A 14243-nucleotide genomic window follows, 5' to 3' on the forward strand; every position below is an offset into this window, starting at 1 on the left:
AAAAACAGGTTAGGTATCCCGTTGTAGGCACATTTTGCTTGCTGACACCAGGCCTGCTTAAAAGGCACGCTTAAAAATTTTCTGACTATACTTGGTGGTCACAGTTTCAATATATATATATATATATATATATATATATATATATATATATATATATATATATATATATATATATATATATATATATATATATATATATATATATATATATATATATATATATATATATATAAATATATATATATATATATATATATATATATATATATATATATATATATATATATATATATATATATATATATATATATATATATATATATATATATATATATATATATATATATATATATATATATATATAAAAGGTAAGTAGAGACAGGAACACACGAGAAAGACATTAAAAATAAAATTTTACTGACGTTTCAGGAAGACGACTTCCTTTCTTCAGAGTGAGGAAGTCGTCTTCCTGAAACATCAGTAAACTTTTATTTTTACTTTTAATGTCTTTCTCGTGTGTCCCTGTCACTACATACCTTATTTTTCTTCGCGCTGCGTGTGAGGTTTTATGTTTCCAGACTATATGGTATAAATGAAAACATGTAACTACGACAATAACGTAAACACACATAAAACCTGAAAGAGCTGAGTTACTATTAGCGCTATAGTGTTATTCAGCTCATGTTCTTTTTTTTCCTTGGCTGCTAGCCGTCCGCCATCAGCCGTACTCATCAATGGACCGCAGAAGTACGTCATCGCCGCCGACCGGAAACGGCAACTGAGTTAACCAGATACGAGGGCTCGCCTACATACGGAATATGGCACAGCGGAATATGGAGTGCGGAATGAATTAAAACGATACTACGGTGGAGATAAAAGACCCGATACGTCATTTAAACAGGCACCCGGCCTACGCAGTGCAGTTCGTTTAACGCATAGAGCTTAATACAATATACCCTAAAGAGGAATCCGGCGCTAGCGTCTATGCGGCTCACATCAAGGCTGTCTGTGTCGTCATGGGCTCCCATTATACCTGCCGCTCGCCTTACTCTCGTCGTTGGCTTGAACTGAAACATTTTAGTGGCCGTAAATTCAGATGCAGTATCACAAAAACGCAATAAGACTGCTTTGTTATACATGTAGAAAACAAAACACGCTGTTTTAAAGCTAGGGAAGAAGGAAGTCACGCGTTTTCCTTTTAATGAGGGTCTGTCAGAATGGTTGTCTTGGCATATGTATGCATAGTGAAGAAAGAAAACCCCACCAAAAAAAAAATGCTAAAGAATCCAAATGTCGTGCCAAGCAGAAGCCAGAAGTTGTAGTCTTCGCATGATCTCCCATGACGACATAGATTCCTAGGCGCATTTTCCTGTCTAGTACACTTACTAAGAAATGCTATGGTTCTGTGCCCCGTCAGTACTCACATGCTCGGTAGACAACCTAGCCAGCCGTGTCCGCAACTTACGCAATTACACCAAACCGCCTCTCCCACCGGAACTGATCCCAGCAGCAACATCGTTTAACCTAACTTAAAAAAAAGGGGGGGTGGGGCGCAGATTAACGCCAGGCTTTAAAAACAAAGGTAGGCCATGATTATGACCAGAGTGTAATAAAATGTCTTATAAGAAATAAAGCCGAGTATATGGCGCCGCGTTGCAGGAATATTTAAATTACATTTCGAATTTTCGGTGGCCCTGTCACCGCAGAGAGATCTGTCCGGCACACGATGGATGGTGCCACGCTGCCGAGTAGAAAATGACCCTTAAACTGGTCAAAACGTCATCCCACAGAGCGAGATGAAATCTTTACGCGTAAGAATCTGAGACATGACCCTAAAGGGAAGCGGCAGAGCCGATCGAACAGTCGTCAAAATACAAAAAAAAAATCATTAACGATTTCGACACATTGCAAAATGGCTGACCAGGAGAAGAGCAGGATTAAGAGAAAAAGAACAAGTCCTAAGCAGGCACTGGTCATGATCTGGATATCCTACAGACTGGCGTACCAAAAAGTGCCCACACTGAGGAAAAGCAAATAAATGTTGCCATCACGACACCATAAAAGGCAGCCCTGAACTTCCCAGATTTCACAATTACCATAAAGATTCTCAAATTGGGTTTGTATAATACGTTTTCAGAAATCAGGGAGACAACTTTCCTAGCAAAAAGGGAGCGCCAATAAAAACAAAATCGCGATGGGCAGACCTATGAACTATAGGCACACCTCCGGTTAGAAACAAAAAACAAACCAGTGGACGCTAAAATGGAGGTGTCACCGACACATCGACTCGGCGTAAAAGCTCTACCCCTAACCAAAACCCGCCGCGGTGGCTCAGTGGCTAATGCGTTGCGCTGCTGAGCACGAGGTCGCGGGTTCGATTTCCGGCCGCGGCGGCCGCTTTTCTGATAGAGGCGAAAAGCAAAAACGCCCGTGTGTACGAGATTTCGGCGCACGTTAAAGATACCAGGCGGTCAAAATTAATCCGGATCCCTCCACTACGGCGCGCCTCATCGCCTGTGTTGTGTCGGTGCGTTAAACCGTACAATGAATTAATCTACCCCTAACCAAAAATATGGATCCAAACCTAAACAAGCGCAGGCAATATACAAGGATCAAATTTCTTCGAGGAAAATTCTAAACCGTGAAAACACAGTCCATGCGAACGCCGGTGTGTTAGAAACTACCAGGGCAACAATTGTCGTAGTGCACTGCCGGGTACATATTTCAGTGCATCCAGCTTCGACACCCTGAAACGGAAAAAGCGAAATTTTGAGCCGTCCTCTTTGCGAACCGCCTAACGGAATTACTGAAAAAAAGGTTTAAGCATAATTACACACTCTCAAAAGGCTGCACGGGCAACTCCTGAGAAAGATACCGCCAAACACAATAACGAGGAGAAGAATATGGGCGTGAAAGCCGCTTTTTTAGCCCGTAACAAACTTTCCGGTCTTTGCAATTGGGCCAATAAAGAATGCAAAATGAAGCTTTCTTGCGCATAAAAGAATGAGCTCGCAAATTTCTCAAATTTGCGTAAAAGTCAACGAAATTCCAGTCTCGTGTAAACACAGCTATATACGCCAAACAAGCAACATATCAATGATCGCCTGGGTGAACTTGTGAGAACGTTAAGAGGCGTAGCAAACCGCAATACATCATGTCACTGCTAACAATATGGGTTGAGGCCTTTAGTAGAGTAGGGACAAAATTATCAACTTGTACGGACTTAACTCGCGAGAATTGTGAAGAATACTACATTTATGACCACGGTTACAAGTGTGTGGGAGCTTTATCAGCGGCCCTACTATAACAACATCACTACTGGTAACGTACGCTTGCCTTTTTTGTGTGTGTTCTTCCCCTTCACCCTGTCATTATAAGCCGTTCACAGAAATGAAGCCTTTGGCTCTTAGTCAGCGCTTTTTCATGTTATCATTTAACTAAGTGCCTCCTTTAGCAAAATGCCCAAATTTCGCTGCCAACCCTACTTATGATTTATTCTCTCCACTACAGTCGGCGGCAAGCGCCTCTAGCGGCAGCCGCTTAAAACGACCCTCCACTAAAGCGCGCTTCGCTGCTCTGAAGGTGGGAGCACACGAAATCCGCGTGCTTTTCGCCATTGCCTCATCAGGGGACTGTAAGTCTCAAGTGATAAATTTGCCGGTGCGACCAAACAGAATACAATTGCGTCATGTGGGCAAAAAAAAAAACTAAACTTTGTATGGAGGAAATAAATCATTAGTTAACTGCGTTCGCTGAAAATGCATCGTCCGTTTGAACCCAAAATGGCCGACTAAATAAAAAACCGGCCAATAAATTCTCAGAACGACCGCGATTTTCTCAAAGAAACTCCTTAAAAGAATGTAACTAAATGCGCTGAAACAAAAATGGGGCACAGTTTGCACTGGTGCTATTCGATCAAGCACCTCCGGAATGCGGAATGAGCACTGAACCCCTGGACCACCAAAGCTCGATAATTCCAGCTGACTAAAGGAAATTTAGCGAATGGGTCGTGCCCTTCGACTTAGAAACGTGTGTTTCCGGCATGCATGTACTTTGTCTACGGGTGAAATTTGGTCATGGTTATTACGCAAGTAGCAATAAGCCAAGTTACAAAGCATGTTGCAGCTAATAGCGTATCTGTGTATCAAATCAGGGTGATTGGTCAACCATTCCAGTCGTAGTAACGGAAGAGGAAGGAAGCATTGCAAAGGAAAGAGGATTATGATCCTAATTAGAAGACACATGCATACCACCGGACGCAACATTATTACCGAGCATATATTGAACGCGCTGCCACCGACGTGACCTTGTTTTACAAGTATCACCAGTTTAAATTATACTCCAAGGGACTCTGCATCGTGCGCGTCCACAGCAGCTCTAAATAAGGTGGCGCACACAATACCGGATTATTCGTTCCACAACTCAGCGCTAATACTTCCGCGTTCACTTAATCGTAAGGAGTGCTTAGGCGCCCTAAAATTTATCTGTTCGTACTTTCCCTGCCATGGGTTTACTTTAATTTCATGGAAGTATGGAAGTACGTCATTCCGTGGAAGAAGTAAGTGCAGGAATGTTGATCAGAGTAAATCACCTCGGCTACATTTCCGGCGACGGAGAAAACAAGAGGGGAACAGGAACAGTAAAAATACGGAAGAAAGATAACAATTCAATTCTGGAAGAGAATTGATGCATACTTAGAGAAGGTAGCAAGCATAAAGCTGATAAGAGACAGTCGTCAAAAAGATACAAACGAAATGCTGTTCGTAAGGAGGCAAGCAAACACCCCGTTACTTAAGCGCTGAAGACTCCGGCTATCCCACGAGAGGAAAAACTCGGTGTACAAATGAACGTAAAGCTGCTTGCAGGTACGCATTATCCGGAGTTCTAGCCCCTGTTTTATCTCAAGTTTCAAAGTATGCTCAAACGTGTTCCTGTAGCGTTTTTAGAACACCGAGAGATGTGTCAATATCGGCAGAAACCTGTAGTTCGACTGCACGGCTTCTAGAATGACATGAACCCATCTGCGTCTTCCGATGGTGCCATCTCTGGCCATGCGGGTATAGAATAAAAGAAGAGAAGGAGCCATGCCTGTATAATATTTGTAACAACACAGCGGCATCAGCAAACAGCCAAATTGGATGTTTGTAAATAAAGAGTGCACATACGTCTCTCTTTCTCCTCAAGCTATGTGATGAGAGGGGGGAAATGTTCTCGAACCATTCTAAACGTGGTGTATTCATGATAGTACTCAGCTAGCGCCTAAAAAACACATCTGAACGGAATGGCGAACGAATACATAAAAGCTGAGTAGTGGCGCATTACGAGCGTTCCAAGTTATTGGGGCAGCGTATCCCTGAAAGCGCAGTAAACTCGGGGATATCAACAAGAACTAACGTTACGAGCCATTTCGAAGTATACCTTACGAGCAAAAATAGCGAATGGCCTTAAATTATTGTTTTTTTTTTTTATTTCAGTTCAGCTCCGAGTAACGCCAGATGTTAGATCTGGCGTCCCCACTGACTCAACGTTTTACGCTTCTTTAGCAGAGAGGCTTGGGGGACGAAACAAAGGTAGTTTGACATCTTTTTTTTTCATTTTATACGTAGATTCGAATATACAAACACGCACATTTACGAAAAGCTCGTTGGGATGAGCAGGCAACCTTTTTGTGCGCCTAACGAATACGATTAAAAAAGGCAACCAAGCAACCAAGGCAACGAAGGCAACCGGTGGTTTGAAGCAAAAAGGCAACCAAGTAGTTTGAGGCACACCATTATGCCAGCAGAATCACTCCGAACTAAAGAAAAAAAAGCCATTGGACAAATCAAATGACTCGAAGCTTCACGGTGCCGTGAGTGCCTTTCCTGGTTGACCCACGGTTCACTGGCGTCGCATTCAGCCGAGGCCACCGCGCGTCCTCGTCCCAGCTGAGACATCCGGTGCCATATAAATTACACAGATGGGCTGTTGCTCCAAGAAGCGGTCATCGAATGCGGCGGCAAGCATGCAAAACAAAAGCAGGACTGTGCGTCTCGAAGTGTTCCTGCCATTAAAGGGGCCATGGACACAAAATATAACTTGGTACAGTTTGAAAGAACGAGATTTCGCTAACTCACTCAGCTTCACTCCAGCCGCGAAAACGTTCCTTTAACACCCCCCCCCCCCAAAAAAAAAAAAAAAAAACGCAAGAAATATCATGCAACTTTCAAATTTCGCGCCACGGTGACGTAATGTGGGCAGGAGTGACTTAATGTTCCAGCGCTAAAACATAGTCACCAGTGTGTGAATTGCACGTTAGCATTCAAGTTATGCAAATCAAACGGAACTAAAGGCTTCACTAGAATTGCCCAGTTATGTTTCTTGACGGTGCCGTAGACCGGCTGACGCCAATCGGACAAACCAGATTCTGTGACTTCATAGAGACGGCACCGGAAAGTGGTTGCGGAGTCACCCCTTCTTGATACCTTTTTTTATTATTACAGCAGAGGTGTATACCTCTACGCTTCAACGGTTTCATCGTTGTATGAAAAAAAGGGATATCCGTGGGCAAAAACGCCAAGGCGCCAAGGCCTAAGACGCCGAGCGCAGTCGTCAGGCTAATCAGGCGTACAGCAGGGAGCTCAGTATTCGTTTAAGAGACCTGAAACACTTTTTTCAACTTTTTTTTTTAATCTTGAATGCTTGCAGAACGCAGTCACCCAACACACCCAGACCCGCCGCGGTGGCTCAGTGGCTAAGGCGTTGCGCTGCTGAGCACAAGGTCGCGGGTTCGGTTCCCGGCCGCGGCGGTCGCTTTTCTGACGGAGGCCAAAAGCGAAAACGCCCGTGTGTACGAGATTTTGGCGCACGTTAAAGATCCCCAGTTGGTCCAAATGAATCCGGATCCCTCCACTACGGCGTGCCTCATCGCCTGGGTTGCGCCGGCGCGTTAAACCTTACAATCAATCAATCAATCAACACTCCCAGTACTTAGATTAGGGGGTCGCAAATTATCTCAGCCGAAAATTACTGCTCTATGCCCATCAAATAACTTGGAAACTCGCTCAAGAAATTTTTCTCTCTTTCCCGGTCTTGACGTTCTTCGACGTCCCGAATTACGTCACGGAGGCCATGTAGCGGCTGTTCGCCGGTTTTCCTTCAGTTGCAGCAATGAACGCTTTTCGATAGCAACTTTAAAAATAAAGCCACAAAAACGAAGCAGAAACGGAAGGCGTATCTGGTGCGACGAGCAAATCACGCAGTGCCGCTCCGTGCTGGCGATAACTGTAGCTTTCGCAGTGCTTCCAGACACGAAGGAAGGAGTAAAAGCGTTTAGCGAAAGTGTGGCAGGGTCCCTTAAAAAAACCACAAAACAAGCATCGAAAACGCAGTATGGATGATAAGCGCCTGTGAACAATGGGACACCCCCACCATGTGTTCCTGGCAAAGATAGTTTCCAGATTATCTTTGAAGGCTGGGTAGGACTACTGTCACTTAATAGAGCAGTTCTTGCGCAAGACGCCGAGCGCCTGTGTCAGGCTAGGCAGGGCCCAGCATTTGCGGCTAGAGAAGCCGAGTGTAGTGTCAGTAGATAAGGTATTAGGGTAGCGCCACTAAGGCACGCAAATCAGCAACGGCGGTCATTTTGTCGTTCGTCAGTGTTGCGAGACCATCTACCGCCTCGCCGTTAACTTCGACCGGGTCGTTTGGTAACAACGCCACCGAAGATGCAGCAAAATGGCATATTTGAACGCACTTCTGCTGCTGAAATGCTCTTACACGTGTTATCTTTGATTCGCAGTCGGAACGACGTCAGTCGCGCGCAGGCGCAGAGCAGGGAGGACAAGCTGAGCCTACCAGAGTTGACCGACTAAAACGCATAAACAACAAAATGGTGGCGCCCATGAACCGTCGCGGTGTAAACAAATGTCAGGTAATGCGAACTGACCACTGATAATGGCGGCGGCACGTAACAATAGGAGAAAAGAGTACCGATACTGTATACCCTTATCTAGTGACACTAGCCGAGCGCAAGCAACAAGCAAACCGAGACGACTAGAAACATTTCATACCCTCCTCCTTCACCCTTTGTAGGGGTTTAGAACAGCTGTGCTGGACATCCACTTTCGCAGGGTGGGATGGCGACCAATTTTTATTTCTATTATTTGTTTACGTTGTTGATGGAGTTGGTACCATGGTTATAAGGACAAAAGCAGTCTTTTTAGTAAACCAAACGTATTTTGTCTTAAGGCTTTTTAATGCGGGATTGCAGTTTCAAAAATAAGCGCGGCGTTATGAACTCGTATACTTTTGGCGCGTGGTGATAGATTCTTACAGTTTTATCCGTTGGTGCACTCAATTTATGTGCACATTCAGAGCGCTCGGAAGGTTAGTTTCAGAGACAGTTGCACTGTGAGCGCATTGTTATTTGTCGGCGAAAATTTGTTCTCCAGAAAAAATCGCTATTTGCCAGAAAAGTGCCCAGGGAAAGGAAAATAAAGTGTGATTATTGACAATATTCTTTCTTCAGTTGGCCAAACGTGAAAATTCCGGTATGTCAGCCAGTCACTCAAAGAAATTTAAACTACTTATCGACCGGCCGCCGCCGCCGCCGCCGCCACCACCGTCGAAGTACGCACCGCATGAGCTCCTGCCTTACGCAGGCTCACACTCTGTTCTTGCCAAATCTTTCTAACGCCGTACCTTGGCCCAACTTTGCCCCAGTTAATGAGAATGAAGCTGCCATTTCGACCGCACGAAGACACTCACTCGCTTTATTAAAATCAGATTTTTAGTTTTTAGTTAGTACAATATTTGCACAACTAACTTCCCCTTCTAAACATGCATTTTCGTGTAGTAGTAATCCCTTGATCGTGATGTAATGCTTAACAGATCAAACCATCGTCTTACTCACAAAAATCGGCCCGTAAAATAAATTTACGATTTTTTTTCTTGACAGTTTTACTTTTGCAACCTAGACAGTTACGTATTCAAGCTAACACTGAGCGCTCTGGACGCCCCAACTTCTACCCAAACTGATTTACGCAAAACCATGCGCACCTAACCCCGTGCAACAACCGAACCATCAAAAGCACGCGTTTCGCGCTTGAAAAGCGCAAAGCTGTATAGCAAAATCATGTGGTCTATGCGCAGCTAATTCAGCATGCTGATGCTTGAGCCTAACGCCTATACATCAGTTGTATTCCTCACAGGACAAGCCAGAGAGGAAGGAAGGAGCGCGGAACGTGGGAGGAGGAGAGAGGGGAGGCTACGGGGTACGGGCCGCGGGAAGTTATTTTCTTAGCAACTAATAAATGTGCAACGAATCAAGCAAATGCAGGGTCGCCCAGTTCACCCAGAAACACCGCGTTTTCTATATGACACGAAAATACGTTCCTTAGCATACCGCCTCCGCAGCCCTGCGGCCAGCCATATGTGGCCAACGAGGGGATTACCTCAGCCGTGATGCATCACTTCCGAGCGCAAAAAAGGTTGCAGCCGCCCTGCGGTACCGGCCTTATTTGAGCCTGTGCAACCACAGACCGCATACTTGCTGTCGGAAAAACAATGGAATTCAATACGAGGATTGACAAATACGTGGTGTGTTCATTTCCAACTTTCTAGTCAGCGAGCAACAACCACGTGACTTCAAGATAAAGAGATAGGGGATATGCGTAATTATTCACCACTGTTGAGCTCCGACCAGGTGCACTCGCGTACAATTATTTCGGGACCATAGCCATCAATTGTTCGACGTAATGCTTCATAGCTTCTTGTCCCCCCTGGACTGCGTGAGGGGGAGGGGGCTGGTGCAATAGCAAGACGCCCCCTGGGAGTTTTCGTTTTTATGAACGTTAAAACAATAATGTATTCAGACATTTTTGTAGTCACTTTAACAAACTACAACCAGCAATAAAATCTTTTTAATAGTATAAAGAGCTTCTAGCAAGCGCCAGAAACAAATCTTTCCGTTCATGGATATTTCAAGAAGTAGGCTGGCGTCGCGTCTAGACAGATGTTGCCAGAGCCAGAAGGGGAAAAATATATAAACGTTTGCATTTAGAGCCAGGCATTTTTTTATTCATGGCTTAACAGTCACCGGCAGTAAGCTCTAGCATGAGGAAAGGATCGAAAAGGGAAACCTATTTAAAATGAAACTTTCGAAGATTTAAACGGGAAAATAATATAAGCGGGGCCAAACATGGTTTCACCAGCAGTGCCACAAAAGAAGAAGCATTGCACTACAAAAATTTTCCTGTCTAGCCATACGGCACCCAGACTTTGAGGCATACGCAGGATACTCGCAGCTGTGGCATGCATTTGAAGCTTCATCTTAGGAAGCACGTCGAACAAAAAAAGAATATAACGCTAGACCAGCCTGCGACACACTATACGCCTTTCTAAACACGCGTGCTCTAAACTGTTTCTACTTCGCCGGACAAACTTTGATACGCAAACGGAAAGTTAGGCCCGAAGTTTTTCTCGGAAGGCGTGGTAGAAAAATCGCCAGAGTGATTTCGAATCTAGAAAAGAAAAACAAATAGTGAAAAACAAACATGACGGTCGAAGCAATCAGCCCCTTAAATTTAGAAGCTCCTCGCCGCCGCCACACGTGTACAATTACGGTACACATTGCGTTTTTCTTCATCCAGTTCAGCCCTACCCTAAACGTGTTTTCCCTCATGATATTGCTAGGCAAGCAATCTCCTCCGCTTCCCGCACCAGCGGAACACGGGATGAAGAAAGAATCGCAAAATAAAGCTTGATAGTCAACCGCACACTCAGTACCGTCATATTCCACTGTGCGAGCTATGGAAGAGAAGGGAAGCGAAATCCCCCGTCGAGCAACACTCGATGCGAGGCCACGTGGTGAAGTGTAGGCGCTGTTGGTTGCTGCATGTAGAATCGTTGTAAGGGCCACATACGCAAGAAGAGCCCAAGCACGTAAGCTTCCTCCGGAACAGGCAAATAGCATAAGAGGGGGAGAGCGTCTGCGGCTGCTGGGTTGACGCGTGGCTCCTGCGCTAGGAACGAATGCTCTCCATTCCCCTTTATCTGCAACGCCCGCACTTCAAAGACGTCCCTCAGGCGTTCCTGATTCCTGAAACGCAATCCCAGCAGCTCCAATCTGCATGGCAGCCTGAAGTTTGTTTTACAACACACTGTGTGCTCCAGAGGCATATCCACTGAATGTTTGTTTGCTTCTTCCGAGTTTTATGCCCCGAGCTGGAACAGGGGTGGTTGCGAGTTCGCGGTACTACTATACGGCATGCGCTGTAGCAAGAGCCGATATCACTCCGGGCGAAAAATGCATAGATCACTCCCCGTTGGCTCAAAGGAGGATGGAACGGGGAGCAGAGACTTGGAGACGCGTACATGGCCGTACGTAGCGTCAACACAAAGCCGGAGCGGGCAAATATATCTGCAGCGTGAATTGGCGTCAGAGAGCACCGGGCGGCCCTCAACTAGTTACCGCGGTGGCCCCGTGAATCGCTTGCAGCAAGGACACGTGGTAATGAGACGCTTACATCGTCAGCGAGCCGTGCACTCCAATACGCCTTTCGTAAGGCATCAGGCGCGCTCACATGCGAGAAAAAACGGGTGGCTACACGGACACTGGGCGCGAGGTTTTGTACAGAGGAGGGTCATTTCTGCCTGCTAGAGGCGTAATAGAAAAAAGAGGAAGGAGGTATGCGCCATAGTTTGTCAGCACTAAAGAAAGAGAGGCACAGAATACAAAAAAATATCCTTCGTTCTTATGCATCTTCAGGCAAACACTCAGACATTTCTAAGCCGCTTCCTTATAGCACAAAAAAAGAAGTTGACCTGAAGCTTTGCGTGGGGCACGTAAAAGTCCAAATGGTCTCACAGGTAAGGATATGTTCCGCCCTACTTCCTGTAGGGCCTTGATTGCCTTGTCCCCATGCCCACAGAGTAGCATGTAGGCGACAACATGCCGGCAAAGCTCTGTACTGTCATCTAATAAAGAGCTCTCTCTCTCTCTCTCATGCAGCAAATTTTCAAAATGCTGCCATTATATCAAAATGCTGCCATTATGCTGACAGGTGCCAAAACTGACATTTGGAAAAATGTCAGTTTCGGCACCTGTCTCTGACCAACGGGAGCATTTTCGGAAACCACCGGCCAAGTGCTGATGCAATTCCCTGAGCGCCGAGGATATCTTTCCGGCGCCTGCTTGCATGCTGAATCACCGTACCCAGGAGCAAAAACCAAACGAGCGACGTGACAGAGCAATACGGGCGCTTGCCCTCGCCTGGCACATCCTTCGACGGGTTTTTGCTGCGCTTAGCGGTGATATAACATGGAGCACTACCTAGCTCTTACAAATACGTTGCTTGCGTGCGCTTGAATAAGACGGGATTGCATCGACGTTGAGTAATGATTCATGGATTCTCGTATTCTTTTATTTATTTATTTATTTATTTATTTATTTATTTATTTATTTATTTATTTATTTATTTATTTATTTATTTATTTATTTATTTATTTATTTTTATTTATTTATTTATGTGCTTGCCTGGATGTTTGGTTAATTGTTTGTTTGGTTGTTGATTTGTTTATTTATGTATGTATGTTATTGTTAAAGGGGCGTTGTCCTTGTCACGCCTTAGTGGCATTTTGCCTGTATTCCTTTCAGTGTCATTCCGATAATGAAAATAAAAATTATTTTATTTTATTTTATTTGATATCTCCCAAACTGGGGAGGAAGAGGGAACGAGGGAAGTTTTGTTATATTTAAGCGTTTGCATAACTAACTGAAAACAGAAAAGGATCAACGGTAAACGTTCGTAATTTTGTTGCTGCACATGGCTAGCCCGTTTTACTGCTGTATACAAATAATTACGAGACAAGAAAAAAAATTTCATTTGTTTGTCTTCTCGCTCTGTATTTTGGCGACGAAGCATGTCGGCAACACTGTCCGTTGTCAGAACACTGGTTTGTATCGTTACCATTCGCACCCTGAAATCTGTAAACTCCTTCCTCGCTCCTACGTAGCCGAAAAAACAAGATCGGCTAATTCTTCCGGTTATGACTGTTCATCGTGGCGGGCCTGGCAAAGAAGAATATCCGGGAAAGAAACAGAATCGACCAGTGAAGTATCCAAATCGCACGCGCTCTCATCTACCGCAAGGCCAATGGCTTACTGCCCACAGGGCACTCCCGCCTATGAAACCGCTTGCCTGGAACGAACCTCACGAGGGCACTAACTAAAGCCTCAACCACCGCGAGAAGGGAAATGACTTATAACGGCCTCGGTGGGAAAACACGCCGGTGTTGAAGGAAGGCGGGAAAGGGAGGGAGAAGCGAGCAAAGAAACGTAAGTCAAGCAAAGAAACGTAAGTCAGGAAGCGCGGTTCAAAGCACGACCACCGCACGCAGCTTTTGCCGGCACAACTCGCAGGCCATCGATTTCCGGAGGATTCCTGTCGCTTGAGAACGTTCGCTTCCGCTAAGTGGCTCACTGCACGCGCCGCCTCGGGGGATACGGCTCAAAAGGCGAAGGGAGGCCATTAACCCGGCCGACACTTACAGCACGCGGGGGACAACACTCCCAACTTCGCCTGCTTCAAATGGTCGTTCACTGCGGCAGGCGGCGCAAATCTCTCTGCAAATCGCTCACGCGCCAACCGAGGCAAGGCGGAGGCACATCCTACAATTCCCGGCGTAGCTGCTGCTGGCGAAACGTTGTGTCGCATGTTTAGGAATTGTTTCTTTCAACTATTGCTCAGGCGGTCTCGTGCTCACCTCCGCCTCCTCCGCCTTCGGACTTCCCTTTTTTTTTTTTTTTTTTTGCTCCCTCTTCAAAGAAGGCGGCCTCAAGTTCATTCGCACCACGTGTACGCCACGAGTGCGCGGACAATGCAGTTGGCATTGCTTCGTCCTCAAGGATCAAAGAGAATTTGGCTTCCTTGTTAGCTTTGCCCGCCTAAGAAGCACCGCTGGAAAAACGGCCGTATCGGAGACAAAATGAGTTTTTTAGCCGAGTCAAACAGAGAACGACACATGTGGAAAAGTAAGGAATGTAAAGGTTAAAAAGTCCTTAAAGAAAACAGGAGTGAATTTGTGAAAGTCTCGTTTGGGGCTGCTTTGTGCAGTTTAATCCAATACGTTCATTGACAGTTGTTTTGCGGGAGTGCAGGACTTTAGTTCGCTTGTTTCGGGCGCCAACACAGAAAATACCATGAGCCATTCGTGGCCGCCGTACCAATTGCGGTAATGACTTTACACTGGTTGGCAATGTG

Source organism: Haemaphysalis longicornis, unplaced genomic scaffold (assembly GCF_048455015.1).
Source record: "Haemaphysalis longicornis isolate Haplotype H1 unplaced genomic scaffold, Haemaphysalis longicornis Haplotype H1 scaffold_2, whole genome shotgun sequence".
NCBI classification, from domain to species: domain Eukaryota; kingdom Metazoa; phylum Arthropoda; class Arachnida; order Ixodida; family Ixodidae; genus Haemaphysalis; species Haemaphysalis longicornis.